The sequence below is a fragment of the Melospiza georgiana genome, chromosome 21 (genome assembly GCF_028018845.1).
Source record: "Melospiza georgiana isolate bMelGeo1 chromosome 21, bMelGeo1.pri, whole genome shotgun sequence".
In the NCBI taxonomy this organism is placed as follows: Eukaryota; Metazoa; Chordata; class Aves; order Passeriformes; family Passerellidae; genus Melospiza; species Melospiza georgiana.
This window is the reverse complement of record NC_080450.1, coordinates 2934134-2947416: the sequence shown is the minus strand read 5'-3', so window position 1 is coordinate 2947416 and position 13283 is coordinate 2934134. Positions and strand designations below refer to the sequence as shown.

Below are 13283 nucleotides of genomic sequence, written 5' to 3'. Positions count from 1 at the left end.
GATCAATAACGCTTGAAAGGCGCCCGCTTATTAGAAATTGCTGATAATGAGTGTTTCCTGTTTGCCAGCATTGTTGGTGGTGCTCGCTGGGGGAGCATTTGCGAAACTGGCACATAAACGTGATTTCGATTTTCTTTTTTTTTCTTTTTTTCTTTTTCCGCTTTCCCCCCTCCCTTCCTACTGCTGAATAGGGCTTTAACTGCAAAAACCACAGGTAGCCAGATTAAAAATCCCATGGTGCGCTATAACTCGGCCTATTTATAATCTTGTCTCATTTTCTTTCATGATGGATTTGTTTAAGAAAAAAAGGTATCTGTTCTTTTTCCCCCCCAGCCCTCACACTCACCCCTCCTTTTCTTCTTCCTGGGCAAATCCATGTGAATTATATCTGCTTCGTTCGTGTGCTTTTTTTTTGTTTTAAATCTCTGCAGGTAACTCACAAATGGCTTTATTTCCTTTTGTTCATGTCTTTTTTGTTTCAGTTTTTGTATTCTAGATTTGCATTGTGCGTTTGGTTCCGTGTGTCGGATGTTTGATAAGATGATGTGGGTTTGGGGTCGCTTACCATCAGGTTTATTTTCCTACACACACGTACCCCTCCCATCCTCCATCTCTGTGGTCACTGTTGGAAGCCATTTGGCAGAATAACCCCCAGCTGAGGTAGCATTTGACTCTTCAAACTTCTGGATGAAATGCACACTGTCAGCATGGAAAATGATCTTTATGAGTTTTCACTTCAAAAACCATCTTCCTGCCTTTTTTTCAATGTATTTTGTAAGGGCGGCGTGGTATATTTTCCTAAGACCCTTTATTAAAAAGGCCTGCAATGGCAATATTCTAAAAACTAAGGTGATTTTCTAGTTTAAAGAGTTTACAGAAAATTATCTTTCCTGATCAGCGTTAGAATTGCTTATCACGCACGGATTATTTTATACCCAAACTGGACATTTTGGTGAAGCATCTTTAGTGACACGTTTTCCGCGCACCATCACCTTCCCAAGGAGATGTTAGGCTCAGACTAAGAGGCATTTTCACTCTACTTTCCTGTAGACTGGTCGGCTGTGGCTCTTACTAACACCTCCAATGGAGCTAAATGAAACTGAATTGTAAATTGACTTTTGAAATCAATTCATTTTTTACTTTGTACGGCTCAGACTATCGAAATCTGGCTTAAGGAAGTCCATTAGGAAGCAAACGGCTTCTTGGGGGAGGTTGAGAGGTATATTGCAAAGCCAGGACTTATTTCTCCATTTCCACCATTGTGGCTTTCCAATGAAAACGGGATATACTTTGTGAGAACACTTGGGCAGGGGATACTCAGGTGGCCTCTGAAAAAAAAAATTAAACCTCGCCTTTTATTTTCCGCTGCATTGTAAGAGCGAACAAAGCCTTAAATGGTTCAAGGGATTGGTTTTCATCTTTGCATTTTTTCTTTTTGGCCCAAGACAGATTCATCTCAGCTCTGGATCTGTATGCGAGTGTCTTTTCAGAACTGTAGCCTCCTCTCACCTGCATTTCTGCCGTTGTTATATTTTTTGCGGACAAAGGCAGAGCTGTAACTCCCATGTTAAAAGAAGGCAGTTTTGGAATGAACAAAAATATAGAATTATTCTGTCTACACACCACTGCCCATCCCAGTTCCCCTGTTGCCCTGTAACACTGGATACAAAAAGAAAGGGACTCTCTTTAGCAAATCCTGAGAATTGGGAGGCGTCTCTAAGTCCAGCTCTGGTTTGTGCTCTTGGGGGTCCTTTCTGGCAAAGGTTGGAGCCCAAAGTTTCGTTGTGCTTTCTGTTTGCAGGGGGATCAACAATGCTACTACAGGTGCTCTGTGGGAAGCTGGGAATTTTCACAGCTATTGCGGGAATCTGAACAGGCTGAAAAGCAGAGTTTGGCCTTTTTACAGAGCTTTTCTTTGTAGTTTGAATATCCCTGTACAGTCATTTCAACATTGCTGCCATGAGAATGACATGTAAATCAGGGAAGAAAAGGCAGTTGCTTTGACAAGAAGAGCTGTTGTTTGTTTAAATTCTAGTGAGACTCTCCCAGCTTTCAAGGATGCAGATTTTTCCATTTGGGAAAATAAATTGCTCTTCGTTTCTTCCTCTGGTCTTTGTATTCAAATCCACCCCTGTCTTTGCACTGAGCTCAACAGACAATACTGGTGTTTCTTATGGAATTATAGCCCAGATTTTTTATAATTTTTTTTTTAAATCTTCAAATATGTTTACTAAAAATGCGTGTTTTGAACATCTGATGTGACTAATGGCCAATATCCTTTATGAAACATTTATCAGGCTCTAAACAAAGGTAACCCACTCATTTAATGGCTGTTTAACAACACTGCATTTTAAAAACCTGTTAAATTGGAACTGTCTTTGACAGCAGTAATTTTTAGGAGTGCTTTGTGTTGCAGCGAAGGTGAGATGAAATAGGAGCGGAGGCCATTTTGCTTGGCGAAATGAAAAGTGGATTTGCTGGGTTGGTTATTTGAAAAATTTAAATAATTAGTGTTAATCACATATGAGTAGCTTGGTTTGAAGGACCTATCTGCTCAGTGTTGGGTGAATGATGTGAAAGCACCATTATTAAAGGTATTCACTGGAAGTCTTTCTTAAATCCTTTTCCATATGAAAGAGTAGCGGATATGTATTTCTTAATATATGTGGTTAAAATATGTATTTCTCACTATATTCTTGAAGACAGCTATGACTGAGTACTGCAGATCAATTTCTTTTAATACTGTAAAGATTAATTTAGTTTTTTTATTGCATATCCAAAGTCTCTACTTTCATGTAGGTGTGAAAGACACTATACAAAACAATTAGATTTTATTCAAATATAAATAAATTTATTAAGGCTTTAATCTCAACTAGAAAATAAAAATTAAGATTTGAGTGCCATGCCAGATATTAATTAAATATAAAACAATATTGTTTCTTTGTGAAGCGTAAGTCTAATATATATTTCCAAGAAAGGAATTTGATTGAGGCGTATCACCTTTTGTGTTGATGATAAATTTCTGGGTAACGGTTGCATTCCGCCTGGATTTCTCCATTTTTAGGAGTCTTGCTCTGATTTTTTCACCTGGGGTTGTAATGCTTGGGGAGGAGTAAATTGACTTGTAGGTCAATAAAAGTCAAAGCAGTACAAAGGCTTTTATGCCATGCTGTGTTCTCGTAGGCTTTTAAATCCTGTGTTTTCTATGAACTGCCATCATGTTGTTATTCTTTAAACAGCAGCTAATCACACAGGATTATGTTTTTTTTTAAATGGGAAGTTTTGAATCACTACTTCTATTTAATTTAGATATCTGGATTTTCTTTAGGAGCATTGTTAAGTTTGCTCATACATTCCGCACTTCCCTAAGTAATTTTAGTTTATCTATCAGTTCACGAAACAGGGAGCTCCTTGCATGGTGGAGACCTTTCTTTGTTTTAATAGAAGCAGTCTTGCTATGGAATCAGTGATTTTCTGAAGCAAGACTTCAGGTCACAAAATATATATCCAGTTTGCTTGGTGGAATGAAATAGCAAGGTTAGGAAATTTTAATAACTGAAGCGGAGGGGCCGAGTGTCTGCGGTGCCAGTTGTGCCCTCATATTTCCCCTTTGTCCTTTGAATGTCCTCCTCTCCCCAGCATCTGCCACGTGCCCTCAACCAGCTCAAAGACTTCCATGTTCCAGCTGCTGTGCAGAGTTGGATCATTTTCCTGCTCCTTCTTCCACCGTTGACCTTTGGGCAAGAAGAAGAAATAAAATGTACCCCTGTAACATCAAATACAGCGCTTGGCACTGAAGGAGAGGAAAGAAAGTTTCCATGAGGAAGCTGAATCCTCTTTCCAGGTTCTGTTCTGAGATAATTGGCCAGGCCACTGTGCTCATCCAGTCGTAATTGGGTCAAGAGCAGCTGGAGCGCTCGGGCACGTTCTGCCCGCGCGTGTCACTGATGTCACGGTGTTTCATTTTAACAGGCAATGGCTGTGCTCTCAAAAATGAGGCTGCTCTAAGAGATCACTGCTCTTTTGGGGTGTCTTGGGGCTCTCAAGAAACCCTTATTGGTTGGGAAAGAAAAGCCTTGACTAGTTCTGAAGCGGTGTGGACGCAAACATTGAGAGCGGAGCTTGTTACAAAAAACCCCGACAAACAGGCTGGAGGTGCTAAGAAGAGTTAATAAGCTGTTATCCCATGGCTGAAGGATCTGATTCCTTTTTCCTCTCTTGCTTTGTGAACTTTCCATAATCCCGTTGGCCTTTACCATGCAGGTTTGCTTTCCCTTCTCAGAAATCAGCGGCTCCTCCTCTGGTGTCCCATGTACAGCACATCCCATTCTTTTCTGGCTCCTCTTTGGAAATTTCTTTCTTTGCACGTGGGATCAACAATCTTTCTGCAGCTAGTGCTTTGCCTGAATTAATTTGAGGCTGTGGAGTTAAAATAAAAAACCAGTAGCAATCACTATTTTCATTCCAGCAATGATAGTTATTTCATTCCAGCAGGCTCTTGGTATATGTTTGTGGTTCTGTGTAGATAATTAGTGTATCAACCAAGTGGTGGAAATAGAGGACATTGATCTTGGCTCCATAAATTGTGAAGGGTGGCTGTGCTGCTGTGTGTCTGCTGCAGAGCTCTGACAACTATTGACAAGAGAAAATACAGGAAAAAACCCAGTAGAGACATTACCTACTTGTTTAGTGATAGCTAAATCCCCAACTCATGCCCAGTTTCTGCCCCTATGCAAATACTGCTGCAACAATCACTTTGCAGTACTGCACTAATTAATAAGAAGGATTTGGGGAGCATTTTTCTCAGAATGGGAGACTCTCTTCAACTTTGATTTGAAAGAACCTATTGTTACCTACAGGTAAATCACTGATCAACTCTTCTGCTTCATGTAATTGGTTGAATATCTCCAGATACCATTTCCCACATGGTTATTCTCCCAGTATCAGTGGAAGCAATTTGCTTGAGGGGATTTGGAGGGTACAGATAGAGGTAGCCTGGGAAACATTCAGATGCTGACAGTGCTACTGAAGTCACTTCTGTTTACAATTTGGAGTAAATAAATTATATTACTCTTTTTTTTTCTTTTACTTCCTTTCCTTTTCTTAGCAGAAGATGTCTTTGGCATGAGAAGAGATGCACTGCTTGTAATGCAGGCTTTCTCTGCAGCCACTCTGAATCCTGGAGTTGCAATCTAAATATTTGTTTGTTGTATTTTACTTGGAGAGGGGCTCTTGGGCTGCCAGTCAGACTCCTGTAGACAGACAGCCGTTCCCTTTTAGCCTTTCCCAAACAAAAGCTTTTGGCTATATTGCAGCATGTTTAATTTACCACCACTCAGCTCAGGATCGTGAACATGACTGTTGATGTAAAGTATTTAAAGCACCAAATATTTGTTGCAGCACTTGTGTGGTTTTCCTTGGTTGTTGTTCACAGTCTGCTGACTCAGGGCTGCCGTGGATCCCATTGATGGGGAATATCTGCTGAAATCAGGGATCTGGTGCTGTGTTCAAGGAGATGTTCACACTGGGCTTTCACTCACAGCATTGCTGTGAAACGGTCAAATTCAAGAGTTCCTTGTGGAAATACTCAAATACTGTGAACCCACAGAGCTAGTTTTCACTTGAGTGAATGCAGGGGAGCTGTGGGAAGGGTTTGGGCTGCAGCATTGGGATAATCTTTGAGATAAGAGTTAAAAAGGAGCCTTTGCTCTGTACTGGAGCAGGCAGGGCAGGCTCAGTGTTCTCTCCATCAGGGGCTGGGTCTCCTGAGCACATCGCTGTCCCTGCTCAGCTGATCCCACCCTGGCACATTTGTGTTCCTGTGTCCCACTCTGATGGAGCTGCTGGGCTGGGACTCCTCTCCAACACCTGTTGGTCCAGCTGTGAACATCTGGCACTTCCTCACCTCATGCACCCTTCAGAGTGTCCTTGTGCCATAGTGGGAGATCACCTCTGATGTCTCCACTGTTTTTCCTTGCCTCTCACTCTCCTCATTAGAACTGAAGTTGGATTGTGAGGAATTTGGGGCGGGAGGTGTGACTTGACTCTTTCCTTTTATACTTCAGTCAGCCCAGCACTTGAAATACTTAAAAGACATTTTTGGAAGGCATACATAATAGTGCACAAATTGTCATCTGCTGATTAAAAATGTTAAGTTAACTTAGGAGACAACAGACATTTTGTGCTGTCTACGGTGTATGTAAAAGAGAAAGCAGTTGCCATAGAAACTAGCTCATCACATAATATGAACTCTGAATCTGAGATGGAGTTCTTTTCAGCAAAATGGACTTTCTGTTTCTACGATATGAAATTGAATATATCTGGTAATTATTATAACATTGCAACCAGTGTTTTTATATTCTTTTTTGTTTCGTTTTAAATGTTGGCAGCTGAAGGTGGAGTGTATAATGTCACTCATCTAGGGGCTAGGTGTAGATCATATGACAATAATTTTATTTTATACCAGCACTCCCTGATTAGGAAGAAATTATTATTCCCTGCATAGATGTTAATAAACGTAGTTTAATTTCTCTGAATAGAAGTGAGATCGGTTTTACTCGTCAGTGAGGTGTAAAGGATCTTTATGGCAGGTTTTAACACATTCACTAGGTGTGGCTTTGCAGGCAGGGTTTGTGTGTGATGGCTGCAAGGAGTGATTAACACTAATAGACAATAAGCTGTGCGTGGTGTGAAATCATTTCTCACATTAAAGTTACAATAAGGAATCCTGAAATCAGAAATGATCAAGTACAAACAGGTGCATGTACAAACAGGTAGTAACTGCAGCATTTGAGGTGGTGTGATGTAATTTCTAAGCAGAGAGGCAAAAATGCTGTGTTAGTCTGCAGAAATGATTGATTTACAATAAAATCTCATTATTTTGATTTGATTCATCTCTTGATCCTTAGATTTGATTGAAGGAGCTTGTGCTTTCTATGTGAAAATTGGTGTAGAGCAAAACCAGGCTTTGAATTTGCTTCTTGATATTACTTCCAATTGTGTCCAAGTCTTCAAAGTGTAGTTTCTGTGATATTGGATTGTTCCAAATATTACAACTAAACAAATTCAGTAAATGTCTGCTGCACAGAGGAGGGAATGCTTGCTCCCAACTTTATTAATGGTTTTTAGTTCTTTTGAAAATTGCTTTTTTTGTGTTACCTTGTAATGTGTTTGAGACAGGTGTTGAATAAAAGGAAGTTGTCTTCTCCTAGTCCATAGAACAAGTGCAGCAATTTGGAAAACAGCAGTGCCATCCACTTCAAAGGTTCCCCTGAGTGCTGAAGGGACATCCTCTAATGGGAGACCAGCATTCATTCTGGAGTTTTTTCACAGCATCATAGAATAATTTGGGTTGGAAGGACCTCTGGAGGTCACCGTGCCCAACCTCCTGCTCAAAGCAGGTCTGACTTCAAAACCACATCACGTTGCTCAGGGCCAAGTCCAGCTGAGTTTTGAAAAACCTGCTCTGGTGGAGATTTCACAGCCTTCTTGAGCCAAATGCTCCAGTGCTTTACCAATCCAGTGTGAAATCCCTTCTCCTGGATGTGCAGCTGGAGTATCTGTTGTTAAAAGTTGGGTCTGTAGGTTCAAGAAGAATCTGCCTCTGTCCTCTCCACAATTCCTTATGGAGACAGCAGATTGATTTCTCTTTGGTGTTCAGTTCTCCAGGCTGAGCAAACCTGGCTTGGTGAACTCCCTGCAGGTCCTGGTGGTCCATCCCCTCAGCTTGCAGGGTTTGAGGTCCCTGTGGATGGCAGCCTGCTCTGCACACTGGCTGCTCCCCCAGGAAATGCCATCCACAGTGTGGCAAGGTCACTGTGTCCATCCTGCAGGGCTTTGGAGCAGGTGTTCAGCTCTGTCAGTGCCACTTGTTGGCTGAGTCTTGGCTCCTCCTGTTCAAACCCTGTGAGTTCTCTGCTCACACTGGAGAGAGGTCTCTGCTCATCCCTCCAGTCTGTGTCCCTTCAGTTTTGACTGTACAGACCCTGCAAAGTCTGTATCAAAATTGCTAAATCATAAATTACTCTGACACTTCTCCCCTTCCACTGCAGGAGACAATCACTTTATTGAAGCCTGCCTTGCCCTGGTTTATCCAGCTTGCTGTTTCCCAGTGACCCTTTTGTGCTTCCCGTGCTTAGAAATTAATTTCATGGAGTTTTTACACCATCATTTTTCCAGGGATGTAGGTTAGGGTGTCCTGTCTGTGATTACCTACTAAGGTGCTATGTATTGCAAATTAAGTAGTTAAATTTCTTAGAGTGTGCTTTTTTTTTTCTCTAATCCCTTCTCTAAAGGAAGATTATCCAAAATCAATTTAGTCTCTCTTCCTTAGGTCATCAGATGTTAATTCCATTCACTCACTGCCACCATAAATCAAGTTTTGAACAGTAGTCTTGCTGTTAAATGATATATATCTTGATAGGAGAGACTCTATGATCTGCTCAGTTCCTCAATTCAAAGGTATTTTAAATACCAAGTGAAAGAATGAGACACTGGGTGAGAAATGGTGACAATCTGTAGTTTGGAATGTTAACACCACTTGTTTTGGCAGCAATACTGCTCGTAAAACAATAAGATCCATATGGATGCTAATTTTCCCAATTTTGAGTAATAAATACAACCTCTTTATGGTTTAAGTAATGATATTACTCAATACCACTGCAGGGTCCAGTAGATGGTTTCATGATGAGGTAATAAATAGCGATTTTGGAGAGCTGATTTATTTGTGTTTTTCTTTTATGTGGTTTCTGATGGGGGAAGAAGAAATCCCAGAGCCAGTGCAAAGCCTTGCCTTCTCCTGTAGCTGACATACTTTGGCTGAAGATATGTCAGCTGAGAAATATGAGCCCATCCATACAGCTCTGCACGCTCCCACATTAAAGTCTTATAAAGGAACCTTCAAGGGGAAAACCAGTAACAAATTGCAGCTGAGATGCTTATGGCAAATTGCACTGCCCTGAGTGCCCCACCACTGCTCTGCCTGTTCCTCCACATGCTGCTTTAGCCTGGAAGAGAAATGGGAGCCTCCTCTGGTTTTCCTCTGTTTCCCAGACAGGAGCTGCAAGGGGGACAAGCCCCAGGTCTCCTTGGTGGGTTCCTGCAGGGCTGGGATGATGCTGCTGGCACAGACACAGCCTCGAGTGTTTCACCACTAAAATCTCTGCAGCTGTTTCCCCACTGGCCCAACCCCGGCCTCTCCAGCACCTCCTCCAAGTCATTGCAGCCTCAGAAGTGTGGAATTTGCTGTCCCATCCCATGGAGGGGCAGCCAAATGCTGTGCACAGCTCCAGCCCTGCTCCCACCCCAGTGCCATCCCTGGTGTGTGCTCCCAGCTCCAGCCCTTGTGAGCTGCTCCAGCCCCTTTCCCACCAGAGCATGGACTCTGGGCACACCTCATCCCACACAGGGAGGGCTGGGGGTGTCCCCTGCCAGTTCTGAGTTGTGGATGACAAAGAGGAGCCAACAAAGGGCTCCTGACCGGGTTCTGTGGGATGTGCAAGCCAGGGAGATGGGACAGCACAGTGCAGTGCCAGGAATCTGCTGGAAATAACCCTGATCTAATCATTTCCCACCAGAACATGGACTCTGGGCATATCTTATCCCACACAAGGTGGGCTGGGGGTGTCCTCTGCCAGTTCTGAGCCATTGGTGACAAAGAGGAGCCAGCAAAGGGCTTCTGGCTGGGTTCTGTGGGATGTGCAAGCCAGGGAGATGGGACAGCACAGTGCAGTGCCAGGAATCTGCTGGAGCTGGGTGGTGCAGCCCGTGGAGCACTGCCTGTGTGCTCTGGGAGCATCTCCTGCAGGGACCCAGCTCAGCAGAGCCCATTCCCATCCCCACCTCTGAGCTGGGGCTCTCAGGCAGGAGCAGCTGCCCTGGCACAGCCCTGCAGAGCCCGTGTGAGCCTTGGTATCGCTCCACACTTCCCATCCTGATGCATTATCTCTTGTCTGTTCTGCTGCCATTTGGTGTTTCTGTTTTCCCTCACACCTAGATAAGAGCAGGGATTTTAGGTTCTGCACTTGGGGACATTCCAGATAGAGAAAACATCGTGAGTCCTCAGCTGAGGGCTGTGGGCTTGTGCTGGCCTCAGACATTTCAGCTCACAGAACTGTGCATACCTGCTCTGCAATTTTCATTTTTCCTTTTGAAAATATTTTTCTTAAGAAACGAACTAGAAATAAACTCCATTCTTTTAAAGCACAGTGATTATTTTCAGTATGGAGCTCAGCCCAGTCACCTTTGAAGAAATGATTGTCACCTTACCTGAACAAAAACTGTTTCTTCATTTGAATGAGTGGCGCAGACTGTGACAGTGATTTAAGGTCTTTAGTGTTGATTTCATGCAAGAAAATATTTTTCACAGTATGACTTTAAAGTAGACTTTTTTCCCTCAATTACTCTACATGTTGGCAGCAAATTAGCTTTGAGGGAATATTGTGCACATCATAGTTCTCTGTTGATGTATTGGGGAGTCATTTTTGGATCTTTTAGCTCAGTCACACCAATGACTGACGTTGTTCATGTCTTCCCTTTCTGTGGATTTGAAAGACTTCCTTTTGACAGGGAGGGTGAGATGGAAAAAAGGCAGCCAAAGTACAAGAAATGATTGGCAAAGTGATGATATCATCCAGTGTTCAAAGCCTCTGCAAATTGAAGCTTATTAAGGTGACATTTTGTCTTCTATTCAGCACTAATTGGAATCATGCCTGGGTGCATGATGTGGAAGGTACTTAATACCTGAGTGTTTATCATGACAAAATGACAGGAATCGATGTCAGGGGTGCTGTAGATTTCTGTTTCATGGAGAAAACAATATATTTCAAACTGCAATTACATATCTCAGAGTCATTTGTATTCGTGTGTCTGAAAGTCCTCCTGAAATAACACAAATAAGAAAACTTTACTTTTGACCCCTCAAATGTTGTCCTGATCATGAATATTCCATTTTCAGGTTTTAGACTTGTTCTTCAGAGTTCATAAAATCATCACTAAGGTAGTTTAAGGGGAAAAAAAAGTTAAAAAAAGGGACAAAACCCTCTGACACAGTGTTTTCACTTGAAACAGATCTGAAAATCCCACGAAGAGTGAACTCCATCTTCCACACAGGTGATACAATTCTTCTAAAGTTACCTCTGACAGCTTGAGTCCTTTTGTAGACTGCGCTTTCTGCTGTGTTGGCATCTGTAAAATGAGTTTAGAAAAGAGAAACAGCGGAGAAAGTGATTTTTTGGAAAGGCAGCTGCTGCAAACACAGAGTACACTGGCAGATTTGAAGGAAGCTGCTGTGTTTGGTATCCTTAGGGATTTCTGGGTTGGAGGGCACCTGTGTCCTGGCTGGGGTAGCAGTGTGTTACTCTACACCTTCATCTTGGGTCTTACGAAATTCAGATCTTCAATTTAACCTCTAGTTTAATATTAAATTAATATTTATTCAGCAGCTGATGAAAGCAGTAAGCTGATAGATGACATTGTTACCTGAAGTGCTGTTTTTAAGGGAGTAGGGACTGCCAATTGCAGAGTAATATGTTTTTTAAAAAACCCAAACAAAACAGAAACAAGCAAAAAGCTCACAAACAAACAGAAGGGGAAAAATGCCACCCCAAACACAAATCAATGGAGTGTGGATGCTCACAGGAATTACTGGTCATTAAGTGACTGATGCAGCTGCCTGTGTGTCCCTGTGAACTCCAGCAGTCCTGTAACTAATGAGATGTTGACAAGCAGTAGTTTAGGGGCTGCTGGTAATTATTTGTATTGCTGGAATCCTCTCGGGGGGCTGAGTCCATGTTGTGTTAGTGAGAACATGGAACAACAGACACTTGCTGTCCCTGAGAGCTGGTACCATAATTGTGCTTGTGGGATGCTGCAAGTGGGGGCAGCAGAAGGTTGGGGACCTGAGATAAACAAGGTTTATCAGCTGGTTTCTCTCTGGGTTGGTGTGGTTGGAGCAGGAGAGCAGAAGACACAGCACACGAGCTGCCTCCTTTGAGTGCCTCTAATAAAAATCACATCAAAACACATCCAGAAATGCCCTTGCATGATTCGTCTGTGGCTCTAAGAGGCAGCTGAAGAGTGCTGGCCCCTTGCCATGCCTGCAGTGGCTGCTGCTGTCAAAGCTTCTTGTGGCACTGTAAGGAAAGGGAAAAGTGTTTGTCTGAGGTGGGAGATGAGCACGTGAAGAACATTTTTGTCTGTTCAAAGTTTGGGAGCCGTGTAATGATTGCCGTGCTTCCAGACATGCTGGTTCTTCAGTTTGGTACTCAAGTTTGGTAATAACTGACTGGAAGCCTTCTGAAGCTGTGTATTGCAGGGATTTCCTCATGGGAAAGCAAATTTAAAGAATAATTTGTTATTGTTCCTTTTATCTGTTGGATGGTGTTGTTGGGGAGTGCAGGGGGAGTGGAGGGAACAGGACCCAAGCTGTCAATATACCATTGGTAATGTTAGACAGAAAATATTTATTTTTTTCCTGCTAAAATCAGTTTGGGATACATGAGGGAGTGTGTTTGTGTGTATATATGTGTCTGAGTGTGTGTATATGTATTATTGCCCTCTAATGGATAGAGTCTGAATGGCTCAGCTTTGTCTGCTTTATGGGGCTTGTAGCAAAACATTATTTTCATGATGTCTGATATTTCTGATATTTCGCATTTTAGAAGAATTTTATGATGTTTATTCAGAATTCTGATGCATCTTTTGTGAGTAACATTTCTTTAGTTTGTGTAATTAATTTGGAATTCTGTAGGAAGTCCCACAGCTTAGAGAAGTGCCTTTTCTTTGTTCTCTGAAGTTTTCATTGCAGCTCAGCTGTAACTGCTTGAAATTCAACACTTTATTCTGCTATTTTTACCACAGTGCCAACATAATAACTGAATTTTGAACAGATTTTCTGTACAGCAATGACACCAAAGGACCTTTTGGATGTGTAGATCTTGTTCCTTTGCTTTCTTCCATCCAGAGCATGTCCCTGTCCCACCACCAGGTATCCAGGACCTGTCCAACCCCTGAGGTGGGGATGGAAGAGGGAATGAGCTCTGCTCTGGATTGAGGGGTGTTCCAGGGCCTGCTCCATCCCATCCTGCTCAGCAGCTTCCTGCCTGCTCCCACGTGCTGTTTGTTTTCTAGGAAAAGTGGCAGAAGTGTGTAATGTAACGTTAATTAGCGAGTTTTCAAATCTACATGAGATTCATGATAAAGCCAAGTGGTCTAATGATGTGTGCTAGGTTGGGGTTTGTTTTGCTTTTTTTAAAACTGTCCTTGAAGGTAACTGTGCAAGGACT

At 42.4% G+C, this 13283-nt stretch overlaps 1 protein-coding gene across 4 annotated transcripts in view; it reads left to right on the top strand.

The window, feature by feature from the left end:
* The window catches only part of CEP112 (centrosomal protein 112), a 161917-nt gene that overhangs the window by 72822 nt on the left and 75812 nt on the right, over nucleotides 1–13283 (top strand). The gene's annotated exons all lie outside the window — the stretch shown is intronic.